This window comes from Macaca nemestrina, chromosome 4 (assembly GCF_043159975.1).
Source record: "Macaca nemestrina isolate mMacNem1 chromosome 4, mMacNem.hap1, whole genome shotgun sequence".
NCBI lineage: Eukaryota > Metazoa > Chordata > Mammalia > Primates > Cercopithecidae > Macaca > Macaca nemestrina.
Window position 1 is genome coordinate 73297336 of NC_092128.1, and position 26078 is coordinate 73323413.

General features: G+C 35.6%; 1 long non-coding RNA gene across 3 annotated transcripts; it reads left to right on the top strand.

The window, feature by feature from the left end:
• Positions 1-345: 345 nt before the first annotated feature.
• LOC105475515 (uncharacterized) lies at positions 346-23948 on the top strand. Of its 3 annotated transcripts, XR_011622143.1 has the most exons (5): positions 346-399; positions 919-992; positions 2622-2747; positions 3266-3453; positions 23651-23948. It is a non-coding gene; the product is annotated as an uncharacterized lncRNA (long non-coding RNA). The 3 variants fall into 3 exon arrangements; XR_983412.2 differs by lacking the exon at positions 3266-3453; XR_011622142.1 differs by lacking the exon at positions 3266-3453 and having other exon boundaries at positions 362-389.
• The last annotated feature ends 2130 nt before the right edge of the window (positions 23949-26078 follow it).

Genomic DNA, 26078 nt, shown 5'->3' on the forward strand with positions numbered 1-26078 from the left:
AATCAATGTCAGTGGTGGTTGAGATGGCCTTCTGAAGGCAGGCTATTTGATGAAGGATTAGGAAGTGAAAGCAATGGTCAGCATATTGTTTCCATTGGAAAGACAGAAAATCTTACATCCAAGGCCATGTTCCTGGCCTTGCTACTGACCTGTAGGCAACAACTCACTAAGTTTCAGACAGCAAGTCTCTCTTCTAACAAACAGCTGACAACACCTCCTCTTAAGTGTTACCCAACCTTTGGCCCCAAAGCACTCCCCAGTCCTCCAGTGCTACAATATGTCATAATGATTACTCAAATGAAATAGAGATCATTATGACTGAATAAGTTGTGGTGGTATGAATTTTGAAACCACATCCCAAACCACATAGCAGAGAACAGCAAAATCAGGTCAACCCAGGTGCACTAAAGAGAACTTGCAAAGCCCTTAAACATAGGAAAAGGAGGGAAGGAAAGGAGGGAAACAGGGAAGAAGGGAGGAAGGGAATGAGGAGAGAGACGAATGAAAGAAGGAAGGAATAAAGAAAGGGAGGGAGGGAACAAAAAGAAAGAGAAAGAAAAAGAAGGAAGAAATGGGGAGAGAGAGAAAGAGAAAGAAAAGGAGGAAGGAAGGAAGGAAGGAAGGAAGGAAGGAAGGAAGGAAGGAAGGAAGGAAGGAAGGAAGGAAGGAAGGGAGGGAGGGAGGGAGGGAGGGAGGGAGGGAGGGAGGGAGGGAGGGGGGAGGGGGGAGGGAAGAAGGGAGGGTGGGAGGAAGGGAGGGGAGGGGAGGGGAGAAGGGAGAGGGAGGGAGAGAGAGGAAGGGAGTGAGGGAAAGATGGAGAGAGTGAGGAAGGGAGGGAGGAAAGTTGAAAGCTTGTAGTGTTTGTTCATTTTCATGGTGTATTTCTATCATATCCAATTTGTTGAATATGGACTTCAGAAATGCTACCTGCAGTTGCCTCTTGAGAGCATGTTTGAGCTGACTCCCAAACCACTGTCTATCACTTTAGCCCTGTAAGTTACTGTCACTCATCTGTAAAATGGAGATAGCAATTTTGGCCTCGCCATTTTAAAAGACAACTGAGGAATTATTTGCCAGGGAAAAATATTTTAGATAACTAAGTTACATACCTTATAACAAAATTATAGCTGAATTAAATATTAAAATGTAGAGACTGAAAAAAATTAAGATAAATTATGCATGAATGTTACATAGTTTTTGGGCAAAATAACTTCCTATGAGTGATAACAAGTAAGCTATAAAGGAAAAGATTGAGGTACTGTATGGGATGAAAAGAAATTCTACTTTATGGCAAAAATATTATAAGCAGAGTTAAGGTACATAGATATTTCTGCAGAAATTAAGAAAATAACATTAATGATTTTATACTACAATATTCCTCATGATTTCTGCTTTCTTTTGTATGCATAGTTATTATGTAATTCATACAATACAGTTTGAGGTCAGCAGACATTATAATCATCAGATGTCAAACTGCACAATCTGAGTCTCAGAGCTGAGTTGCCCAGCTTCTAAGGGTTATTTTTAGGGAAAATGGGAAATAATTGCTATTTCCGGATTAATCACTGTGTCTGGGCTTGCAGTGATAAAAACAGAGGATAAACTGAGCCAATTTCTTTTGTTACTCAATTTGAATATCACTGAGGAATCCTAATAACTTGGAAGAGGGTCCATGCTAAACAAGAATTATAGTGGTGAGGAAATCTGCGTGCTGGCAAGGAGTCACTAATCATTACCAAGCATTTACTGTCATCACTTTGGTTCTTTAATTTTCTGATGTTGAATTATTGTCTTAAATAATCGAATTGAATCATCCAGTGAAGGCATGGAAAAGATTTATCATTATGACGTATTAGTGCTATGTTTCCAATGGGTGTGACATTTCAATATTGGCTTTATTCAGTAATTTTTTTTACCATGTACAAATGTACAGGGATATTTAATTAATCGACTTGTGATAGAATGACACATTTCCCACAAATTACCATAAACAAGCAAGCAAGGAAAAAAACACATGAATTATTTCCCAGATTGGGATAATATAATTGAAGTTAACTTTACAATAAAATATATTTCCTCACTAGAAGAAAAACAACAAAATTTTAAAACTTTGAGCATAATAAAGGACTTAAAATATACATTTTTCAAAAAATTTGATTAACTATCAGAAGGAAAGAAAGAAAATAGCAATCTACCACCAGGAGACTGCAACATTTCAGTGACTTTTTCCACCTCTCCTTCCTCCAAAACTAAATATTATCTTCTCCCTTCTCAGCAACAGATGTTTGAGATAGGAGAATTCTAAAAATGAGGCTAGGAAGCAAGTCTAGCTTAGGAAAGGAGAGGAGGTGGGGGAATTTTGGTGAATGGAAGAGTTAAGAGGAGCAAGGCAATAATGAGGACTAGATACGGGGAAAAAGGAATAGAGTGTGGGGTTGGAGTGCATATCCTGGCAGAGAACTACCACATGGGTATATCACGGTTAAGGCATTGAGGCTTCATGCTAGTGAATGATGAGCATTGATGAGTTATTCCAATGGGGGTTCCACAATTAACAGTGCATACCTCTTCTCCTTTTCCTCTCTTCATCTTTTACATGAATCTGATTGCTCCTTCCTCAGGGTTATATGTGTGAGAAAGACAAGTCTTTCCCCACTCCTATCCACTGACCCATCTCCAGTTGCAGACCAGTAACAATGGTAAGAAGTCCATAAAGCTGTGTGGACGTCACATGACCAGGTTACACAGTAAGTCTGACCACTCTGACCATTTTCTCCTCAGCAAGGATGTGGATATGTTTTAACCCCAGTGTGTTTAGCTTAGTACCTAGAATTGGAAAGCTGCCATCTCTTTGGTTGCATGAAATTCTATTAGCATTTGGGCCCACTTAACCTTTCCTAAAAAAATCAGGCTCCAAGTATGGTGCTACTTCATTTGAGAAGCTGGAAAGCATAAGAGGGGAAAGAACTTCCAGTTTTATGGGGAAGCAGAAACTGTAGGTGTAACTCAGGCCAGTGTGTTTCTCTGTGTTTGTGTAACTTTAGTGCTTGGCTTTGATTAAAGATGTTTTGGAAAGCAATCTTGTGAGGTATTGGAAAGGACCTTTCTCTGCTAAGATTTTGGGGTTTTGCATGTGGAATGGCTTTTCTGGAATTTTCCATCAAAAAAGATTACCTTGTTGAAAAAGATGATCACTACTTTCCTTCATTTTTATTGCCAGTTGTGTGGATGTAGCTATTCTTAGGTATTCTTATTTATGTTCTAGGAATGAATGCTCATTCAACAACTGAGAATAATGTCATCTACTGGAGAAGCAGCTGTTTCTCACCAAGCATGTTGCAGACAATATTATTGCTCTAAACAACGCATAAATCTAAAGAGCTACAAAATATTTCTGGAGAGAAACCCAGAGTACAAAGAAGTTTAACACCTTTTTAAAGACCACAGACCTTGGTATTCATTCTGAAAAGTGGGGATTTGAGTTTTTTCTTTCAGACATTCTTTGTGAACACACTCTTTTCACCCTAAGCAAACATATTTCCTTTACTAGTAGCATATGTCTGACTTCTGGTTTATTCAGAAACACTAAGACTATAAAATAATACTGTTTGTTTATGAAATTTGACCCAATAGCCCAGTCTCTGCTTTTTAGTGAAACCAACATAGATTATCATGTCATCTGCCAACAAAGAGAGTTTATCTATTTGCAATATGTATAACGTATACATAAAATAATAATACAAAATAATAATGCATTATTATTATTATTATTTACATTATTGAGCTAGGTAGGACTTCCACTATAAAGCTGAATATGAGCAGTGAGAAAGGACATTCATGCCTTGTGGTCTGATTTTAAAGATAAAGCATTCAGTCTCTTGGCATTAAGTACGATAGTAGCTATTGGTTTTCCATATATACTCTTTGTTAGGGATGTAGGTAAGGTAAAATTGCACTTCACTCCAAGCTTTTTTTTTTTTTTTAATTATGAATGAGTTTTGAAACTTATCAAATAATTTCTTTTGTTTATTGCTATAATAATATAGTGTTTATTTTTCAGTCCATTGATAGGATAAATTATGTTGATTTATTTATAAATAGTGAACTAGCCTGGTATTCCTAGGATGAACCCCATTTTGCTGTGAGGTATTATCCTGTTTGTATATTACAGGATTTTATTTCAAATATTTTGTTAAGGATCTTTGCTTCTATGTTCACGAGTGATATTGGTCTTTAGTTTCCTTTTGTTGTAATGTTTTAGTCTGGTTTTGATATTAGGATAACTCTGATCTAATAAAATTGATTGGCAAAGATTCTTCTTTTTTTTTTTGGATTTTTGAAAGAGACTGTGTAGAATGGTATTATGTTGTCATTTAATGTTTGGAAGAATCGACCAGTGAAACCACCTGGGTCTGGTGCTTTTTTTTAAAGTTATTAACTAACAATTTAATGGGGTTATCTATTTCTCCTCGAGTGAACTTTGGTAGCATGCAGTTTTCAATTTTGAATTTATAGAGTTGTTCTTAATATTCTTACTATAATTTTAATGTCTGTATCCATTGTTCATTATATTGTTAACTTTTTCTTTGTCTCCCTTTTTACACCCTTAATTACCCTACCTAGAAATACATCAGTTTTTAAAAATTAACGAGCTTTTGGTTTCATTGATTTTCTTTATTGTTTTTAATGTCATTAATTTTATATAATTAATTAATTTTAATTGAAAAAATCGTATATACTTATGCACAATATGTTTGGAAATATGTATATATTGTGGAATGGCTAAATTGAGTTAATTAACACATCCATTACCTCATATACTCATTTTTTGCGGGGGGGGGTGAGAACACCTAGAATCTACTCTGCTACTAGTTTTCAAGAATATAATACATTGTTATTAACTATAATCATCAAATTATACAATAAATCCCTTGAACTTATTTCCCCTCTCTACTCAGAAGTAGAAAGTAGAATGGTGGTTGTAGGAGGCTGGGCTGTGGGTGGTTGGGGAGATGTTGGGAACAAGGGTTACAAAACTATTGAATACTGTGCTCATTACCTGAGTGATAGGATCAATGATACCCCAAACGTCAGCATCACACAATATACCCAGGTAACAAACTTGTACATGCACCGCATGAATCTAAAAGAAAAGTTGAAATTATTTAAAAAAAAAAGAAAACTGATCTCAATCATACTAGCAACAAAAAATACTAGCATTACTAGAAATAAACCCAATAAAAACTAAAATTTGGTTATATAAGAAATTATAAAACCTTTTGTTGAAGAAGTTAAAGAAGACACGATTAAAAAGAATGTATAATATATTTGTGGAAGGGAAAATACAACACCTAAAACATGGCAGTTCTCAAACTGATACAAATATTCAATGCAATTTCAATCCAGACATATTTATTCAAGGTATTTGTTTGCTTTATATTCAGACAACCTTCCTATTCATTATGCTAAGTGTCTTTCTACAATTTGAAATACTAAACAAGCAAGCTTATTATTATTACTTTTTAAGAGAAATAGAGAGAGGGTCTTGCTCTGTTGCCTAGGTTGGAATGCAGTGGCTATTTAAGGGTGTGATTATAGTGCACTGCAGCCTTGAATTCCTGGACTCAAGTGATCCCCCTGCCTCAGCTGCAACTACAGGTGTGTGCCACTATGGTAGGCTAATTTTTAAAGTTATTAACTTAGGTACATAATAAAAATAAATTTAAATAACACCATTTCTCAAGTGTGAAGTTGGGGCTTTATTTATTTTTTATTTTGTTTTATTTTTTTTGTCTAGTATCTCTAGAAACAATAGTTTTCCCATCTACATCTTTCTTTCTACTTGTCTTGTATAGTTATTTAAAAAAAAATTTAAATTCACCTTCCTTCTGTTCTGCTCTCCTAAAATGCTAGAATAAGAATAGATCTTCAACCCAGTGTCTTCTTCATCTCCTTCCTACTGACACCCAGTCCACACTTCCTCATGCTGTTTCATTATTAAAATCCATGGAAAGTATTAATAATACCTTCCTACTGTATCTTAAGGTGGAGGCAAGAATTTTTGATGCATTCCTTCATTTATTTCTCATGAATCTCTGTTAAACAGGCACTAACACCTTATTTCTTTTCTGGTATTACAATTTTTATCTGAATCTAAGAGAGTTCCTTTCAATTCCTAAAGTCACACAGAGGGTGAGGCTGCAGAGCCAGGACTTGAAATAACATGTTTATACCCAAACTCTTTTCTTTTTCGTATTTCTATATCTTGCAAGTAGGGTAAAAATCTCCAATCTTTTGGAGTCTAGGCTACCTAACTTCCAAGTTCAAGATTACTTTGTGCCAGAGAAAACCTAGGCTTATTTTTCAAACTGAGCTTCAAGTTCCTCTTCCATAAAAAGAGGCTATTGCTTTTGGTATTTTAGATATGAAGTCCTTGCCCATGCCTATGTCCTGAATGATATTACCTAGGTTTTCTTCTAGGGTTTTTATGGTTTTAGGTCTAACATTTAAGTCTCTAATCCATCTTGAATTAATTTTCATATAAGGAGTAAGGAAAGGATCCAGTTTCAGCTTTCTACTTATGGCTAGCCAATTTTCCCAGCACCATTTATTAAATAGGGAATCCTTTCCCCATTTCTTGTTTTTCTGAGGTTTATCAAAGGTCAGATGGCTGTAGATGTGTGGTATTATTTCTGAGGGCTCTGTTCTGTTCCATTGATCTATATCTCTGTTTTGGTACCAGTCCCATGCTGTTTTGGTTACTGTAGCCTTGTAGTACAGTTTGAAGTCAGGTAGCGTGATGCCTCCAGCTTTGTTCTTTTGACTTAGGATTGTCTTGGCAATGCGGGGTGTTTTTTGGTTCCATATGAGCTTTAAAGCAGTTTTTTCCAATTCTGTGAAGAAAGTAATTGGTAGCTGAATCTACAGATTACCTTGGGCAGTATGGCCATTTTCACGATACTGATTCTTCCTATCCATGAACATGGTATGTTCTTCCATTTGCTTGTGTCCTCTTTTATTTCACTGAGCAGTGGTTTGTAGTTCTCCTTGAAGAGGTCTTTTACATCCCTTGTATTGACAGATGGCATCTAATTAAACTAAAGAACTTCTGCACAGCAGAAGAAACTACCATCAGAGTGAACAGGCAACCTACAGAATGGGAGAACATTTTTGCAATCTACTTATCTGACAAAGGGCTAATATCTAGAACCTACAAAGAACTCAAACAAATTTATGAGAAAAAAACAAACAACTCCATCAAAAAGTGGGCAAAGATTATGAATAGACATTTCTCAAAAGAAGACATTCATACAGCCAACAGGTACATGAAAAAATGCTCGTCATCACTGGCCATCAGAGAAATGCAAATCAAAACCACAATGAGATACCATCTCACACCAGTTAGAATGAAAATCATTAAAAAGTCAGGAAACAACAGGTGCTGGAGAGGATGTGGAGAAATAGGAACACTTTTACACTGTTGGTGGGATTGTAAACTGGTTCAACCATTGTGGAAAATGGTATGGCGATTCCTCAAAGATCTAGAACCAGAAATACCATATGACCCAGCCATCCCATTACTGGGTATATACCCAAAGGATTAGAAATCATGCTGTTATGAAGACACATGCACACGTATGTTTATTGCAGCACTATTCACAATAGCAAAGACTTTGAATCAACCCAAATGTCCATCAGTGACAGACTGGATTAAGAAAATGTGGCACATATACACCATGGAATACTATGCAGCCATAAAAAAGGATGAGTTTGTGTCCTTTGTAGGGACATGGATGCAGCTGGAAACCATCATTCTCAGCAAACTATGGCAAGAACAGAAAACCAAACACCACATGTTCTCACTCATAGGTGGGAATTGAACAATGAGATCACTTGGACTCTGGAAGGGGAACATCACACACCGGGGCCTATTATGGGGACGGGGGAGAGGGGAGGGATGGCATTGGCAGTTGTACCTGATGTAAATGACGAGTTGATGGGTGCTGACGAGTTGATGGGTGCAGCACACCAACATGGCACAAGTATACATATGTAACAAACCTGCACGTTGTGCACATGTACCCTGGAACTTAAAGTATAATTTAAAAAAATTTAAAAAAATAAATAAAATTGATAAACCTGTAGAAAGATGGACAAAAGAGGAGAAGATATAAATAGTCAAAATTAGGAATAAAACAGAGAAAACGTTATAGATTCTGCAACCATTAAAAGAGTAACAAGGCACTTCTATGAGCAACATTATGCTCAGAAGTTCAACAGAAAAATCAACAATATAGAACATCCAATCAATACAATCACCCAATATGATCTAATTGACATATATAGAAATACTCCATCCAACAACAGCAAAATACACAATTTTTAGAAAAAAAAGGACCAATCGCTTGAAATCCACAAATCACCAAAAATAGGTATTCTCGATAGTCATGTAACAAAACTGAAATTAAATCTGCAATTCAAAAGATCCAGAAAACGGAATCTCCAGGATCAGTTGATTTCCCTGAAAATGTCTATCACATATGTAAAGAATAATTAACATCAATTTTACATACTCTCTTCCAGAAAATAGAAAATGAAGAGACATTTCCCAACTTATTTTATGAGGTCAATATTACCCTGATCATAAAACCAGACAAAGACAGTATTTAAAAAAAAAAAAGAAAAGAGAGAGAAAGAAAACTGTAGATCAATAACTTTCATGAACTTAGAAGCAAAAAAGTCTTACAAAATATTAGCAAACTGAAAATAAAATACAGCAAGTGGGATTTACTTCAGATATGCAAGTTACATTCAATATTTGAAAATGAACCAGTGCAATCTACCACATCAACAGGATAAATAAGAAACTGACATGATAAATCAATTGCAGAAAAAGCGTCTGACCAAAGGTAATACCCATTTATGATTCAAAACTCTTAGCAAGTTAGGAGTAGAGAGGAACTACTTCAACTTGAAAAAGAGCATCTATAAAAATTCTAGGGAGATCATAGTTAATGGTAAAAGACTGAATGCTTTCCCTCTAAAATGGTGAATGAAGCAAGATGTCTGCTCTCACAACTCATACTCAACATCGTAAAATAAATAGCATGTATATTGTAAAGGAAAAAATAAATAAATAAAAAGAGGCTAACACTGATTAATACAGGGTTTAAGGAGAATTCAGTGCAGTCAGTTAAGTTAACATCTAGACAGGAATGAATGTTTGCTTGCTGGTTTCCTTCCCTGGGAAAAACATCTAAGTGTCCTTCAGTTGTCTGATAGGAACACTATAGCCAGCAGGAGGACAAATCTACTCCAATGCCTGGTGATATAAGGGATCCTTGTTATCTACCTTCCCATTCTTGCAGGAGCTTTGACTTCCTCCTAGAATCTGGCATAGAAAATGGCTTGACTTGCCCCACACAGCCAGAGCATGGGCAGTCGCTAAGACACACGCAGTGTTTCGGGGCTCTGAGGAAATGCAAAGAATTTTTAAAAATCAGCTCCTGTGCCAGACCTCTGAAATATTGGTCTTCCCTGTTCCTGTCCCCAGTGGGTATAAAAGTGCCTTGCCTACACATGTCCTTCTTCCTCAAGGATGCTTATAGCATATACCTCATGAGAGGTTTTGTCCTGAAGGTTTCAGTGTTGCTAGTTCCTTCTTCAGGGTCTGCTCTTTCATGTGTGAGTGCAGTTCAGCAAACAGCAGCGCCTCTGGATGGATCCTCATACTACAAAGAGCAGAGAGAGAGGAGGCCAGCACTCTGGAGGGCTCCCCGCCAACACCAAGTTGCCTTCCAAGGTTTTAGGGAGGTAATTAAGGTTAAAAAGGTCATAAGGATAAAGCCGTAGTCCAGTAGGACTGGTGTCTTCTAAGTGGAGGAACACATGTCAGGGCTTGCTGTCTCCCCTTCAAGTGTACAGAGGGAAGGCTGTGTGAAGACAGAGAGAGAAGACAGCCATCTGTATGTCAGGAAAACAAGCCTCACCAGAAAACAAATTTGCATTTTTTAAGCCACCCAGCCTGTGGTATTTTTTGTGTGTGGCAGTCCTAGTTGAGTAATACCGGGATATATGGGAATTAAGTGTGTTGTCTACCTGGATTTTTTATAAACTCATAACTTCTCTAATATAGTCTATTTTAATTTTTTACATTGAAAAAAAGTAAAGGAAAGGAAAATTCTTTAAGTAGTCAAAACATCAAGCAGGACACTTGCTTGTTCACACTGTACAGAAGAAGAAATTTTCATAGGTGTGATTCTGTATCGATCTCAGGACATGGCTTGGAAGAAACAAGATTTGAAAACTTAAGTCAGAGATGATAGATAGATAGATAGATAGATAGATAGATAGATAGATAGATAGATAGACAGATATTATATCTAATATGTGAATGGACTTCTCAGAATAAGTAGAGTGTGAAGATATTTGTATTTTATGTGCATACTTGCCTAAGTCATTCAATTCATAGGGAGCTCTAAATAATTAGGTAGATATAATGATGCGTTTTCTCTGGTCTTCCAGAGGGCAGGATACAGACTTGTTAGTGGTAATCTTGCTGATCTTTACTCTTCAACCTTTCGATTCTCTGTAAGTCTATAATTCTTTTTATTATGATGATTTATACTTGAAATACAGAGTAGTTTCTGTTTTTCTGAGTAAACTGATTAACACAACATATCATAAAGACAGCAAGCATGAAATCTTACACTCAGAGGCATAACTCCATTTGAAAATGTGCATAGTAAAGAAAGATATGTTTAACAGCATGTGTGAATAAGACAAAAACTTTCATTAATAATAATTTAGACTTAATAGTAATGAATAATAGTAATAACAAAATTGTACCATGTTTCTATAAGAAACATATTTATTCTCCTTTATACTTTTTAGGAACAGTGCTTGGAGCAAACCATCCTGTTTTAGATGCTGACATTTTGTAGGTACACAGGAGTGTGTTAACAGAGTGGCAAGCTGTGCCATGAACTGAGCTATTGAAGTCCTTCAACTTTTAGCCTTAGAGAAGATCAGGTGGGGTGAAAACCGAGAAATGAGAAAAATGAGAGAGTATAAAACTATATGTTTGTAGGGCTGTTATAGGGAAGAGTGTTTTTTATTTTTTATTTTTATTTATTTATTTTTTTAAGCTACATAAAGGCATAGGAATGAGACTGACAGAAATTTTAGGCAAATACACACAAATCCAATATATACATTTACAAATAAATGGAGGTCTCAAATAATTCTCTTCTCCTTCATTCCTCCTTTCATTGAACAATCATTCATATACTAAGTCCTGCTGTTTCTTCTTCTAAATTATAGTCTTGATGCATTGACTCCTTACCATCTGTTCATCCTATACTCTGGCTCAAGCCACCACCCTGAAAAATGGCAGTAGCCCCTGGCTGCCCTCCTCATTTCCACTTAGTCTCTCCAGTTTATTGTTATCAGAGAAACCAAAGAGATCCTTTAAAATATCAATTACATCTTTTGATCTTGCCAGTTTTCCTACTGAAGACTCTCCCGTAGACTCCCATTTCTCAGGATAAATTCTGAACTCCTTGACAATACTTACAAGACTCTTCTTTAAAACTATCCATTGCCCTTATTTCCAGCCTCACCTTTTACTAAAGTTTTCCTCATCCAATATACTTCTGTCATGCTGGCTTCCTTTAGTTATTTAAATGCTCTTTTCTACCTCCTAGACTTTTCCTATGATATTTCCTTTTCCTGTAATAATGCTCTTCTGACTTTCATTTCTCCTGCCTAATTCTTAAGCATTTTGTCTACATTTAAATTAGTGACTCTGTACCTGGGGTGATTTGGCACTATCTTGATACATTTTTGTCTGTTACAACTGGGATGGTGTTACTGGGACCAAGTAGGTAGAGGTCAGGAAACTGTTCCGCATTTTTACAATGCACAGGACACCTCCCTACAGCAAAGAACTGTCCAGCCCAAAATGTCAATAATTCCAGGGTTCAGAAACCCTGGCTTGTTTGTCACTTCTTCAATGTTTTCAGTCAACATAAAATTAATTCACTTTCTCTCTCTCAAACCATGCTGTTCTTTCCTCAGTAATTCATCAAAATCTTCAATTATGTATTCAGTTCTGCATCTATTTGTTTAATGCCTATTTCCCCCACTTAGACTGTTCTGTGAGAATAGAAATGTGTCTATTTTGTTTCACCACTGTTTATTCAGTGTGTGGCATAAAATGTGGCATACAGCAGAAGATAAATAATAATTGCTTAATGAATACTTTAATAAGCTTTATTATTGAGTAGGACATTATTTTAGAAATCAAGTAGAAACAGTCATTTGTCACACTGTCATTCAAATCCAGGAAAAAATGCAGCACAAAGCTAAGACATACAAATAACCAATTACAGTATAGGGCAGTTGAAATCATATCCTAAACAGGGTTAAAAATAACATTTTGGGTAAATTCAGAGGAAGGAAGGAATAATTCTGATGAATTTGGAGTTATGGAGCATCATTATTATCATTATCTTCTTCACTACCATTTTTGAAAAATAATTAATTGACTCACAAAATAGGAGTTATCTCTGAGGTGTAAGGTGACATATGGCTTAACTTACCGTGTCACTCACCACATTACCAGATGGTAATTTTTTAGTGACTCTGCACTATTAATTTGTTTTCTACGTTACAAAAAAATGGGTCTGAGTGGAAGTTTCAGTTGCCTGAGCTCAAAATAATAATTCTATCTCGCAATGATCTCTCTGAATATGTTCAAGAAACTTATTTTGGTGTTGTGAGAAGCCCAGAATGCTTTCATTTATTCTGGACCCCAATTCTACTGACAGGGTACAATCACAGATCCTTCTCATGGGATAAATTTTAAGAATTGGCTAATTAATATCACTATTCCAATCTAGGAACTTAAAGTTATCTGGATCACCTTGAGTTAGGGTTGTACTTTCCAATATATGTGTTTTCATACACATAAATACACGTACACATCTCTCCTCCTACCACAGGCATACGCCAGGCCCTGTGTACTTAATGCACAGTAAAACAATCTTCTGGATCTTCAGGAAGCCTGAGAATTTTAGTTTCTGCTTTTCTGTTTTCTTTAAGATAATTCTAACTATTTTGACTCTAGGCAGTCAAATACTATTTAACAATTTAAATTGGCAATGCAGTGTGTCCTAGTCAACTATCTCCACACAAAGCATTCAACCTATCCTTTGCTCTCTTTGAATCCCTGACAGCATTATATTTTTCTGCTTAAACTCTTTAACTTACACTTTGCAGAGAAAGCAGAAGCTACTAATGGGGGCCCTCAACAACCACCAATAAAATTATGATGGCCAAATCTACCAACATACTTGTCTCTCCACCAATCTCTTATCTCTAACCCAGTAGAGGAATTATTCCTCCTTCATAAAACCAAATTCCTGGGTGGGCTCAGAATCTCTTGTCTTCCTATTTCTCACTTCCAGGTGATCTACTACTCATTTATATTGAAAATGAGTTTGCTTCTGTATACTCAATTCATAGTCAAACTTCTTGGCATCCCTACATCCTCACACTCTGTTCGTTCCTCATTAATATGACTGCTTCCTTAGATACACCTGTGGAAAAAGTTTTCCACACCACTGGATATAAAGGACACTTTTCCTAACCTTGAGCAGTCTTATCACAAGTTACAAAATCACCTTGCTTTAAAAGATTTGATTCCCTTGACTCCATTACACCCTCATAGTTTTGTTTCCATCTCTCTGTCTGTTTTACCTCTGTTAGGCTTTTAACTGTAGGAGTCTTGATGGTTTCACACTTGTCTCCCTTTCCTTCTCTCTTTACTTGTTCTTACTGATTTTTACCATTTCTACCTCTTTAATTCCATCTATATAGTGGTTATTCCCAACTTTATATCTCTAGCTCAAATTTATCTTCCAGGCTCTAGAACAAAATATCAAGCATTCTATTATAAATCTCCACCATACATTTCATGGGTGCTTCAAAATTACCATGCCCCAAACAGAAATTATGATCCTCCCATCGCACCAGCAACCCCTACACCCAGCCTTCAACTTGTTCCTTCTCCCAAAATGGCATCCACAACTAACCAACCAACCAAGAAACAATAAATCACTGCTGATTGTTTTCTGTAAATCAGCTCCCCTATCCAACCACACATTATGTACCATGAGTTCTACCTCCTAAATATTTAAAAAATGCATCCGTTCCTCTTCAATAATTTTCTACCATCTGAATGCAAACCATTGTTATCTCTTGCTTAGACCAATGCATTCTCTTCCCATGATAGTCCTGGTTTCACATTCATCACCTCTGGTCCATTCCCCACATATTGTCTGAAACATGACCTCTTATTAATGGTGAATGTGAATAGTGTCTTCCTGAAGCTGCATTCAGCATGGTGCTAATCTGAAGTAATCTAAAAAGGAAACTCAACCATGACATCAGTCTGTTTAAATCTCTCAGTCATATTCTCCTGCTCTTAAATTTCAAAATACTTAAGTTGGTGTATAAATCCTTGCATAATCTGGCCCTATCTTTCTCCTTACTATGCATCTGCCATACAGACTTTTTATTTCTTGAATTCCCTAAATTCCCCTTATCACCAAACAGAACCTTTGCATATGCTATTTTGTTTTCCCGTGGATCTCTCCCTCTCTTTCTCTCTCTGGGAATCTCTTTCTCTCTCTCTGACTAGTTACCTGGATAAATTCTACTTAGTTTTTGTTTTTGCTTAAAGATCACTTCTATATGGAAGTCTTCCCTGATATCTCATATCAGTTAAGATTTATTCATTAGAGATTCTCTCAAGTACTGTTTTTTTTCCTTCTAACTTTTGTTACAATTGTAGGCTCCAGGGTGACAAAACTGTTTGCCTCATTCATCTATGCATCCCCAGTGGCAAAAACAACAGATACTCAATAAATATTTGTTTTAATGAATGAAGTATTTGGAGTGTCAATGAAACCAGCAACAAAATTATTAATACAAGGAATTTTCTTTGTCATGAATTGATTGTGCTGGATGTTTGCAGAATCAAAAGTAGTGATTTAATTGCAAGACTTTATTTTCTCCCATGCAATATTAGCAAATAGACTTCCCTAAAGTTGATTCTAAATGATATTTCAGACAGACCCACGTTAGTCCAAAAATACATAAATAAATAAAAGTGGCTAAAGTCACTTGTATCTCTTAGGTCTTGATTAAACAACACCATGGTGTAAAAGTGTATATTCATAAAGATCTCCACCAAAGATTTGCAATTAATCCAGCAAACACTTTAAAAATTATACTTTTATTTTCAGAAATTGTATAGGTCAAAAAAAAAAAAACCAATATCTAGACTCTACGCAAGTGCAAGTTGAGATCATCATAGTTAAAATTATTGAGTCTTTACCAGCTGTGAAAACAAGTAAGAAAGTAAGTAACAGACAAGCAATAAATATATCAGATCTTACTGAACACAGTCTTGGGGGTTTGCTTTGCTAGAGGCATTGGAATTTCAGAGGCAATGAAGTGTTTTCAATTTAGGTAATTGTCTATAGGATTTATCACATTTATCTCAAAAGTGAAAATGCCAGTTTATAACTTTTCTAAATAAATTGATTGAACTTAAAAATATGAGAAGATAGATTATAAATCAGTAGAACTGAATTTTCATCCTAGGTATGACAATTACAGTGATAATGTAGGAGAAAAACTCAATATCTTAGAGCTTTAGTTTTCTAATGCATGAAATAGATATAAAAATGTATAACCTTCTTAATAGTTAACGTTGTTTCACCTGAAAGAAAATTTCCTTAGCACGGCAGTGTTCTTCTCAATTTGGCTGAAACTGGCATTTTGTTCTTCATCAGTTACCCCTTCTTATTCACTTCCTCTTCTACTCTAACACCTCCCCTCCCCAATTCTCACACACGAACATATCAATTATACACTTCTAACACCAGATTAATCACTTTCCTGCTTTTGAACACATCAAACCCTTATATAATTATGCAGAATGTAGGAATAATATTTTTGAACTATATACATGTGCTTTTTTGGTTTATATTTCATTGTGTATGATTTTCTCACTATTATTTAAGAGGCATTATTTGTCTTAAAAGGGATTCAAAAGATAAAGAGATGTAATCAGTGTGCAGCTTTTGACATTCAAAATAGAATTTGAGGAGTTCATAGTAAGACAATGGTTCTGAAAGGCAAGTTTTGGAACAAAAACATTGTTTTCCAAAAAAAAATTATTTAAGCCTGTGTTAACATCAAGAGCCAGTTCTGGAGATTTTGAATATATATTTTCACTCCAAGCCATACAGAGGTCTCAAGTGATGATGTAGGGAAATAACTTTTCAAGATGAAAAGGAAAAACAGATTATGTCTTTTGGCCCTGGGTTTATGAGAAGCAGAAGAAACCGAGAGGGAGAGGCAGTCATATCTCCATGTGCCTTTGCTTCTCTTCTTTAAAGCAAAGTCACAAGAAAGAAGGATTGTTACATTGAGGAGAAAGTCAAAAGTATAGGAAAAATACCACGCAGGGTGAGTACTTGCCAATGTGGTAGTTATAGTAGCTGTAGCAGAAAGATAGAGCTTGCAGGTGAGCCTGAAGCCATGCTTCTGGCTCCCAGAGTGCCATGTGCACAGAGAATGGGGGCAATGGGAAAGAATGAAGAAGTAATAGCAGTAGCAAATGTGTATTAACCGCAATAGGCCAGGCACCCTTCTAAGGGCAGTATATTTATTAACTCATTTTATTTGTGCAACTGTACTGTGAGGATGATACTTCATTATCCCCATTTAACAAATAAAATTGAGGCATTTAGGGTTTAAATAATTTTCCAGAGGGGATATAGTGTTAGAGCTCTTTGCAGAAGGGTTCACTGGAGTGGAGCTAAATGGCACCCTTTTTGCTGAAAGCTTTAGGGTAGGCTGCCTGGTTCAGCGATAAAGAACAGTGAAAGCCAGAAGTCAAGGGGTATCCACACTGCCAGTGAGAATGAAGTTATCAAGGAGGGCCACTGGGTCCTGATAAAGCCAAGTGCTCTTACCACAAAGGAGGTGCAGTGATGGTATAGATTCCCATACCTCAACTAACAACAGCAATGAATGAGAATCTACAGGGATGAGACCTGCCCTGATGCAGAATCTAGTATGAAGACCACCCAAGTGCCCCTCACCCATTGCTATTCAGTTCAGAAGCCTCCCCGACACTCAGCTACCATCTCTAGAAGGAGGATGGGAGGAGAGAAATGGCTCAGCCATGGAACTGAACTTGTAACATTTGATTATTTATTCACTAGAGGATGTTTTAAACTTTTAGAAACTATTTAGAGGAAGCTAATTATGTTAACTGTTAATATTTTTTGGCTAGTCTTTCATTGTCCAGTGGTCATGGTTATCAGCTTATTATAGAAAATAGAGAAGCTAGGTGGTTTTCGCCAAGCTGTGTTGTAGTGTGAGTAAAATTTCTACCACTTTGCATTTGCATGTCTGTATCTGCCATTACGTCTACCACGAACATCCTTCTCTTTCCATTCATGTATAAAGTCTAACTCATCCTTTAAGTTCTAATCCAAGTGTCATCTTTTTTGTGAAAAATATCTCCAGACTCCTAAGTAGAGTTAGTGACTTCACCCCTGTCTTTCTAAAACATAGTACACATGCCTCTAATACATTGTAGGAAACCCATCTATTTACCTTCTACCTCCTCTAGACTCTGAACATTTGCATGTTGCAGGTCTCAATAACAGTTATCAAATAAACAGACCATCAAATGAGGATGTTTGTGTTAATGCCTTGAAATTCCTGCAACTACAAGAGTTTTTATATCATTGACCACACTGTCAGAGTACAATTGAGACCACTAAGTAAAAACAGACTTCAGCACATAGTATCCAAATTCAAGGGCTTTCCACGTATGGATTATTTTTGCGAGCATAAGATACAAGAAAAGAAAAATCAACAATGTCCTCAGTTCTCTCTCTCCAAACTAAAATTACACCCATCAGACCATCACAAGCCTCTTTTATATTCTTTCATTAACTTATTTGTATATAGTTACCCCAATTTTATCAGAACCATCTCAGGCATGGATCCCATCTCCGCAGACCCTTCAGTTACACCTCTGAGCACAAAGAGGAGACACTCAGAAAATATTTGTTAAATAAGCAAATGGGTGAATTTTTGCTTGAGACTTGTTTCTATGTTAAACATTCTAAGGACTCAGATTTTAGAATGCCTCAGAATTATCCAAAAAGCTTGATAGATGACATATTCCCAGGACCCATGCCTGAACGTGCTGATTCACTAGCACTGGGTTAAGTATGAGGAATCAGCATTTTAATAAGCTCCTCAGGTGACTGGTACAGGTGTAATCCACACTTCGAAAAATGTTAGCCTGTTCAGTTCCCACCTATGAGTGAGAACATGCGGTGTTTGGTTTTCTGTTCTTGTGATAGTTTGCTAAGAATGATGGTTTCCAGCTGCATCCATGTCCCTACAAAGGACACAAACTCATCCTTTTTTATGGCTGCATAGTATTCCATGGTGTATATGTGCCACATTTTCTTAATCCAGTCTGTCACTGATGGACATTTGGGTTGATTCCAAGTCTTTGCTATTGTGAATAGTGCTGCAATAAACAAGTATACATATGTCACAAACCTGCACGTTATGCACATGTACCCTAGAACTTAAAGTATAATAATAATAAAAAATAAATTAAAAAAAAAAGAAAAGAAAAATGCTAGCCTGGATAGTCAACGTTTTTTTTTTTTTTTTCACTTCCTGAACTGACTGCATTTCAAACCATTGTAGAATTTATTCGTAGACTTTTTGCACCTTATGGAGAAGTAATTTACCATTAACTTTTACACAATACCTATTTCCATGCAGGCTTTATATTATTAACAAGACTATTCTTAGAGAGGTTTTACATATCACTCGATTTAAAATTTGCAACACTTAACTCCCATTCACTACTACTAACCACATTTTCTGATTTATTTTTCTTTAGTTCATTTATCACACAGAAACAGACTGTGTAATTTACTTATTTATTTTATTTATTTTCTGTCTTCTGTTAAAACATTAGTGCCACAAGGAGAGGGAATTTTGGGTTTCCTTCACCCATGTACCCCAGTGCCTAGAACTGGGCCAGTCACTCATAAAGCAAGCAAAATAATTGTTGACTTAAAAAGAAAAAAGAATGGCCAATTACTGGAAACTCTACGTGCAAACATAGGAAGCACGAGCAATATATCTAGTTTGTACTCCATTGATTCTTCCCTTTCAGCTATGTACCAGTTGCTAAGTAGAAACAAGAAGCTACCTTTTGTTGACATTTCTTTTAAAATCACTAGTAATACAATTTCTTTGAAAATTGCCTGTAAAAATTGCAACAGCTTGAGAGAATGCTGTCTCTTCAGCCATTATTTTGTGAATAACAGTGCTTTCAGCCAGTTATCTTTCCACACAACTTGTATTAAAATTTTTTCAGTGTGGATCTCTCCTCATCTTATCAAGTTAAAACTTCCCTATCCATGGAACTGCCAGTGAAACAGTCATTTAGCTTATAATCAAAGCCAATGGCTGGCTGTTGACTCAAGGGTGACTTCGCATTCTCATATAAAGCTATAAAGGACATGAGATTTATAGCCATGGTCCAGGCTGAATTTTAACAGAATTTGATAATAGTTTATAAGAATTCTGTTATTAAATGAATAGTGGTTGAGGTGTTATTTGTTACACTGATTCATTGATGTTAGAAATAAAAAAATTTAGCTTAAAACTGAAAAAAAATCTAATAAAGATATTACAGAAGAAAAGTGCATTACAACCGTATCTGCTAGGATATTTTAAAATTTATAATTGAAATACAAACCTATTTCAAGGGAGATACATTTTCACCTTGTAGATAGTTGCTTATTACTAAGAGGAGATTTTATTTTTCGACTTTTTTGATTTTACATACGAATTTTGTATAGAATCCCATGCCCTGATGCTAAAGTCATCTAGATAGACACATTGAAAAACATTCAGCAATAATCCCTCTACTTCTAAATACTTTCACTCCAACAGAAGTTGGGTGCTGAAAAATACATAAGATTTGGATAGTGGAAATAAAATTGGCCTTTTTTGTCCATTTAGCATAAAATTTATAATTCCTTAGTAGGTGGCATTGGGCTTTGCAAATTCACATGCATCCTCTCATTGGCACCGTTATAACCTTCCAGTTAGAGTTATAGCATGGCATTCTGGTTTAACTATAAATAGGGTTCACTTTACTATTAAAAGTATTCCATCTTAATGTAAAATTATATAGTCAGTTTACTTATAATTAGGGAGGATTTTATTATAAGTTATATATGAGAAGGCAGACTTAGATTTTGAATTGTTTGTCTAATTGTTATTGATTTGTTTAATGCTATGTATAAAAACAAGACCAAAATTCTAGTTTCCTAGTTTCTCAGTTACATATTTCCTTAGAACCAGAATCTATAGCATGATAGAACTAAGCATTTGGTAAATGCTTCCCAAATAAACTCTTTTTAGATCATAAGTGAATGAGTATAGTGTGAGACAGTGGCAAAGGAAACTGCACTCATAGAATATTTATTTTGTCCGTTGGAGTAACATTTGTTGTATAATTAAGTCCCCATAATACCTCTAATGAACACAAGTGCAAGTCTACCATATTATAATGAGGAAAGTGAGGTTCAGAGAATTTAAGTGACTTGCTCTCTCAGATGCAGCTGGTAAATGACCCAAGATCTGATTGCAAAAAACTGCTCTATATCACAATGTTTTAAGGCTGTAACCTCAAGTACACCATGCATGCAAAGTACAGCCTTTTCAGTGCAATCTTTAGAAACCATGGAATATTACAGAATCTAGACCTTGCTTCATACAAAATGGAGACAAAGAAATGTAAAGAAATTCAAATGAAGGCTCACAGTTTATTGGTAGGTGTTTTGATTCTTTATTCCTTATCAGGCTGTCTCTCCTAATCTCTAGAAAATTAATATTTTCAGCATAAACTATGGAACCAGCTACTACTGGCTTCCAGCTACTACTGGAGTCAGAGCAAGTTAATCTGGAAGTCATTGCTTTAAATTCTAGAAAATCCGTTGGATGAAAGCCTGTATGCATGTTTGGAAATAAATATTTCTTTTCGCTTTCGTTTTGTTTTCACTTTCTCTTTTCTGGGTTTTTTTTTTTTTTTTCCTTTTGACTACCACATAAAACAATTACCAGCTGGTGGAGATTGAACACAAACAGAGGACAATGAAGTGTATTCAAGTCTGGGAAGAAAATCTTGCAGTTAGAATTAGCAATTGAATCTTGATTTCCACTATGTTTGTATTCCAGAGAACCTGTTTGAGGAGGGACCCACTGTTCTATTTGTTTTCTTTTATAGTAATACCCAAAGACAGTGTATTTTGAGAGACTAACATTTGGTGGAATTTCCAATTTCATATGAGATACATAGCTTTGATGAAGTTCTATACCTTTTAAGCCATAGACAAAACAGGCTGACTACTTTCAGGGAGAAAGTTTTGGGTGGTAGAGTTTTAAAGGTGACTTTTCTGATCTAGAAAATCAAATGTAGCCCTTCACCTAGAGTTTTTTGGGAAAATGACATACTACTTAAACTCACAGGACGCTGTTAAGTTTGAAGGTTTATTGATTGATCTTTCTGTAGTTTTATAGTATTATCTGGGAAAATAAGAGAGACAGATTACTTGATGAGTTGTGTTGGTATCTTGCTGTTGCATTCTTGGTCCTTGGCTCTCTAGACTCCTTATAGACATTTCATTTTATTAGTGCATCTTCTTTAAATTCTATTAAAATTTTCATGAGCATATTCTTTTTGGCCTTGGTGCATGTTCCAGAAGTTTCAAGTGATGCAGAAGGCCGAATTTGAAATTATAAGAAAATAAGAAGGCTTTAGGAAGTAAAGGCAATGCTTGCAAATAACTTTATGGAAAATTTTGACTACAAAAGGAAAGGTAGTACAGTTAGTTGGGAGAGCAGTAGCATCAGATGAAGGTGGAGTTGCTTCCCTCTCCTCTCCTTCTTTGGATGAGTTGGTGAATTTGAATACAGATTGCACAGAGACAATGAGAGGAAGAGAATGAAGGTACATAAGGGGCAGAATGAAAAGGAGACATGAGGAATACAGACAAAGGCATGGGAAGCCAGGTTAACCGTGAAAATGAGAAGGTTGCTTCTTCCTTACATAAAAGCCTAAAAAGAACTCAGAATATGCAGAAATCAAGAGGGAGAAACATAGAGTACTCACACCTCATGAGCTCCATCCTACCACAAGAGAGCAGAGTATATGGTTGGGTGGGAATTTGTAGCTTGAAATAACTAGAGGTTTAGGATCATCATTGTAAGCAACACCCGTGGAATGGTATATACCCAAAATAAATTTCCAGGAGGGAAATAAATTCTAAATGAAATGTAAAAGGTAGATTTTGAGTCAGTAGCTAACACAGTGTTCTGTGCTATAGTGACAAACATAGTTTTAGTCATAATGCTGCCATAACTAAAGGTGATTGATAAGACCAAAAAACAGGTCTTATCATTCCTTGAACTTAAGAAAATAATAACCTTCTTCAACTTGGGATAGAAACTGTTTGTTAAAACAGGGTTTTTGTTTTTGTTTGTTTTTCAGTATTCTACTCAATGTCATGAGACAGTGGAAATTTGTTGCTCATCTTTGCAGCTGAAACATGATAAAATCTGGATCAAATCCCATAATTTCTTAGTTTCACAAGTTTTTAACACAGGAGTATAAAAAATAACCCACTAGCAGAAACTTATATTTGAATGCAATGCTACTCCCTTTCAAATGGTAGTGAGACTCAAGACTCATCTGAGAAGACTATTAACTTTGAGGATAATTACTCTATTAATAATACAGACAAATATGTGTATGGGACCCTGCTGTTGACTGAGAGAGCTGGGTATTCTCTGCCTGATTTCAGCTTTGGAAAACCAATAGAATTTCCCTGTTCCCTCCTATGTCAAACTGCATTAATGATAATAGGCACATTTCATTTTTGGAGAACGTTATTAGTTACCCTGGCATGCCAAGAAAATAGCCTTCAATTGTAAACACATGTAGAAAGCCTCAGATGAAAAAACAAAAACAGAAACAGAAATTCAAACAATTGTACACCCCATCTCCTGCCACACCTAACATCATTATTCATTTCTTTCTTTTAAAAGGAATTTTCTTTTTCATTCTTACTGTCAGTCATCACAAACCACAGGCAAATAAGTGGTGTTTTACTTGGCGGCAGGTTTCAGATTGCAATATTTTCTTCAATCTCACTCAGAAATCTTATACACTAATGCTTATCAACTGCTTTTCATAACTGAAATCAAGTGTGTTTAGTACCTCATTGATAAAAGAAGAAAATAATAAATTTAATTGGAGCATGTCCAAAGGGAGGTTCGATATTAGGTTAGGTAAACCCTGATTACTGAAGTTATTTCCCATCTGCCTAAAAATAAAAATGCTGCATTTGTTCAGGTATACATCTTTCCTCAAGACAGGCTTGTGTTTCAGGGGAATGTGACCCTATCCTTGCTCTAATGAGTAGACGAATACAATTATTCTAATTTTTTTTCCCAGTGACTAGTTGCCAGGAAATCGTGTGACCCTGTAATCCAATGCTGGTGAATGAGGCATGAGAGGATCACTTGAGAAAGAGGCCTTAGGGAGGATTATCCCAATTCGGCCTCTGGATGTCCTTCCTTCCAGACCTGATACAGTCATCCTGCTACCAGCTTGAGGTTGAAGCTAAGATACAAAGAAGGAAACAAGAAGAGAACCACAAGAAAAGCAGAGCTGGAGTTCTGATGTACTGCACCTAGAACTATCCCTACTTATGATTCTCTTATTAATAAGCAATAAATTCCCAGTTAAGTGAGATGTTTGGTTTTTTTCAGTTACATACATCCCAAATGAAAGAGTCGATTGTGATATTTTGATATACTGCTTGTCTTGAGATTGTAGACCAATTTCTTGTATAGTGGAATGAGAGGCATTGCACTGTATATCAGTGTTCTAGGTTCTAGTTCCAGTGACATGATTTCCAAACTCTCCCACTTTGGCCACAGCAAGTCCTCTTGTCTCCTTACCAATCAGGTTGTTGGAAGGATCATATGAGATTAGATATAAGAAAACTTTTTAGATAGTGAAGTATTATGCAATCTATTGTTACAAATCTAACTGACTTTATATTCTAAAAAGATTTTCTTCATCTTTAATGCTCATTAAAATGCTGAATGTGTTAGTCTATCAATAAATATTTCCTAAATGAATATTCATCACTCTGTGAATGAGATTTTTGGTAGTTTTGCACTTAGACTTAAGAAACCTAAGGTTCATTCTAAGCTGAAGACAATCTAAAATGTTTCACCAAGAGCTTTCATTTTTTATAGCCAGTTGTGAAGTGGTTTATTTTTTAATGAGTACTCCAAAACGAGAAAGAATTATGATTGCTGTACATTATAAGTACTCTATTGGGTACTTGAGCTATGTTGTCTCATTACTTCTCTCATGCACAAAAACATCCTTTGTGGTAAGTATTATTCTAGTGTTTTGTAGGTGAGAAAACTTGGTCTTAGAGATTAAAGTGCTACCACTTGCTTTATGCAAAATAAATAATAAAAACTAGAGCTAAGAGAAGGCCTAAATCTATGTAATTCAAAAGTTTTTTACTTTCTCTTTCTTTACTTGCCAACACGAAGATGCAGTTTATCAATCTGAATAGGCTGAAGTTAAAATAATGAGACTAAACACCAATTTCTTTCTCCCTTCCTTGTTGCAGACCTAAAATCCAGATAAAAATAATGCGATTTAAATTCAGCTTCTTTTCATTCTGTCTTTTCCAACAGTACGTCTTTGTCATCACCCCAGCTAGCAGCATTACTTGACTGCCCACAAGATCAGAATTTCAAAACAAACTTTTCGGACACTCCTTCTTGCACTTTCCTGCATTTGTACAATCAAGTATAAATTTTATGGTCCATGAAAATACAAGTGTTTATCCATAACTGAATTCTCACTAAAAACATTTTTGCTATAGTAACTTACAAAAATGTTTTACCCAAAATTCACACCCTGAATCTCAAACTACTATAATGAATCATTAAGTTGACTGGCAGCATGTATTCAAGTATGTTGAGTATATGTTGTTGTCTTTCGATTATTCTCCCAAAGGAATCACATCTTGTGCTCATATAGTGTAAAAATGTTGGTTATTAATACTATTACCTCCCCTATATTACTGACTGAAAATATCTTCTCATAAACTGGAGAAATCTGAGGAAAACAGGTGAGTCTTAGGGAATTTTTTTAAAAACCCCGATAATTACAAGAAAAGTTGAAGGTCACAAAGTACATTAACATAGGTGATTACAATATAAACAAAGGCCATGAACATGTTCCTATCTACATGCATACTATCATTTTTTTATACAAGTGAGAAAATATCTATAAACTGTAAAAATGTTAATAATTCTGGAAAGTTTTACTTTGTAACAGGGCATATCCTAACATGTAGTTTTAATTTGAGGTACACTTTATATACAGTGAAATGTTCACATTTTATGTATGTACTTTGATGAGTTTTGATAATACATTTATACTTCTAACCCACAATCTTATCAAGACATTCCATCCTCCTAGAATGTTTTCTTATGACCATTTGTGGTCAACTTCTGATTCCCAAGGCCTCAACCTTTGTGATTGTTATGAGCACAAATAAGCATTCTCATTTTATAACTTAAAATAAATTTAATCATTCAGTATATATGTGGATCTTTTAAATCAACAAAATGTTTTTGAGAATCAATAATATTGTTGCATGTATCAGTTTTTCATTATTTTTTAAAATTAATTTTTATAAAAAATAGTAAAAGAAACACTTTGTAGAGAATTTTACAAAATTAGAAATGAGAGTAAACTGACTCTCTTTTCGGACTTAGCCCGCCTGCTCCCAGGTGAAAGAAACAGCCTTGTTGCTCACACAAAGCCTGTTTGGTGGTCTCGTCAC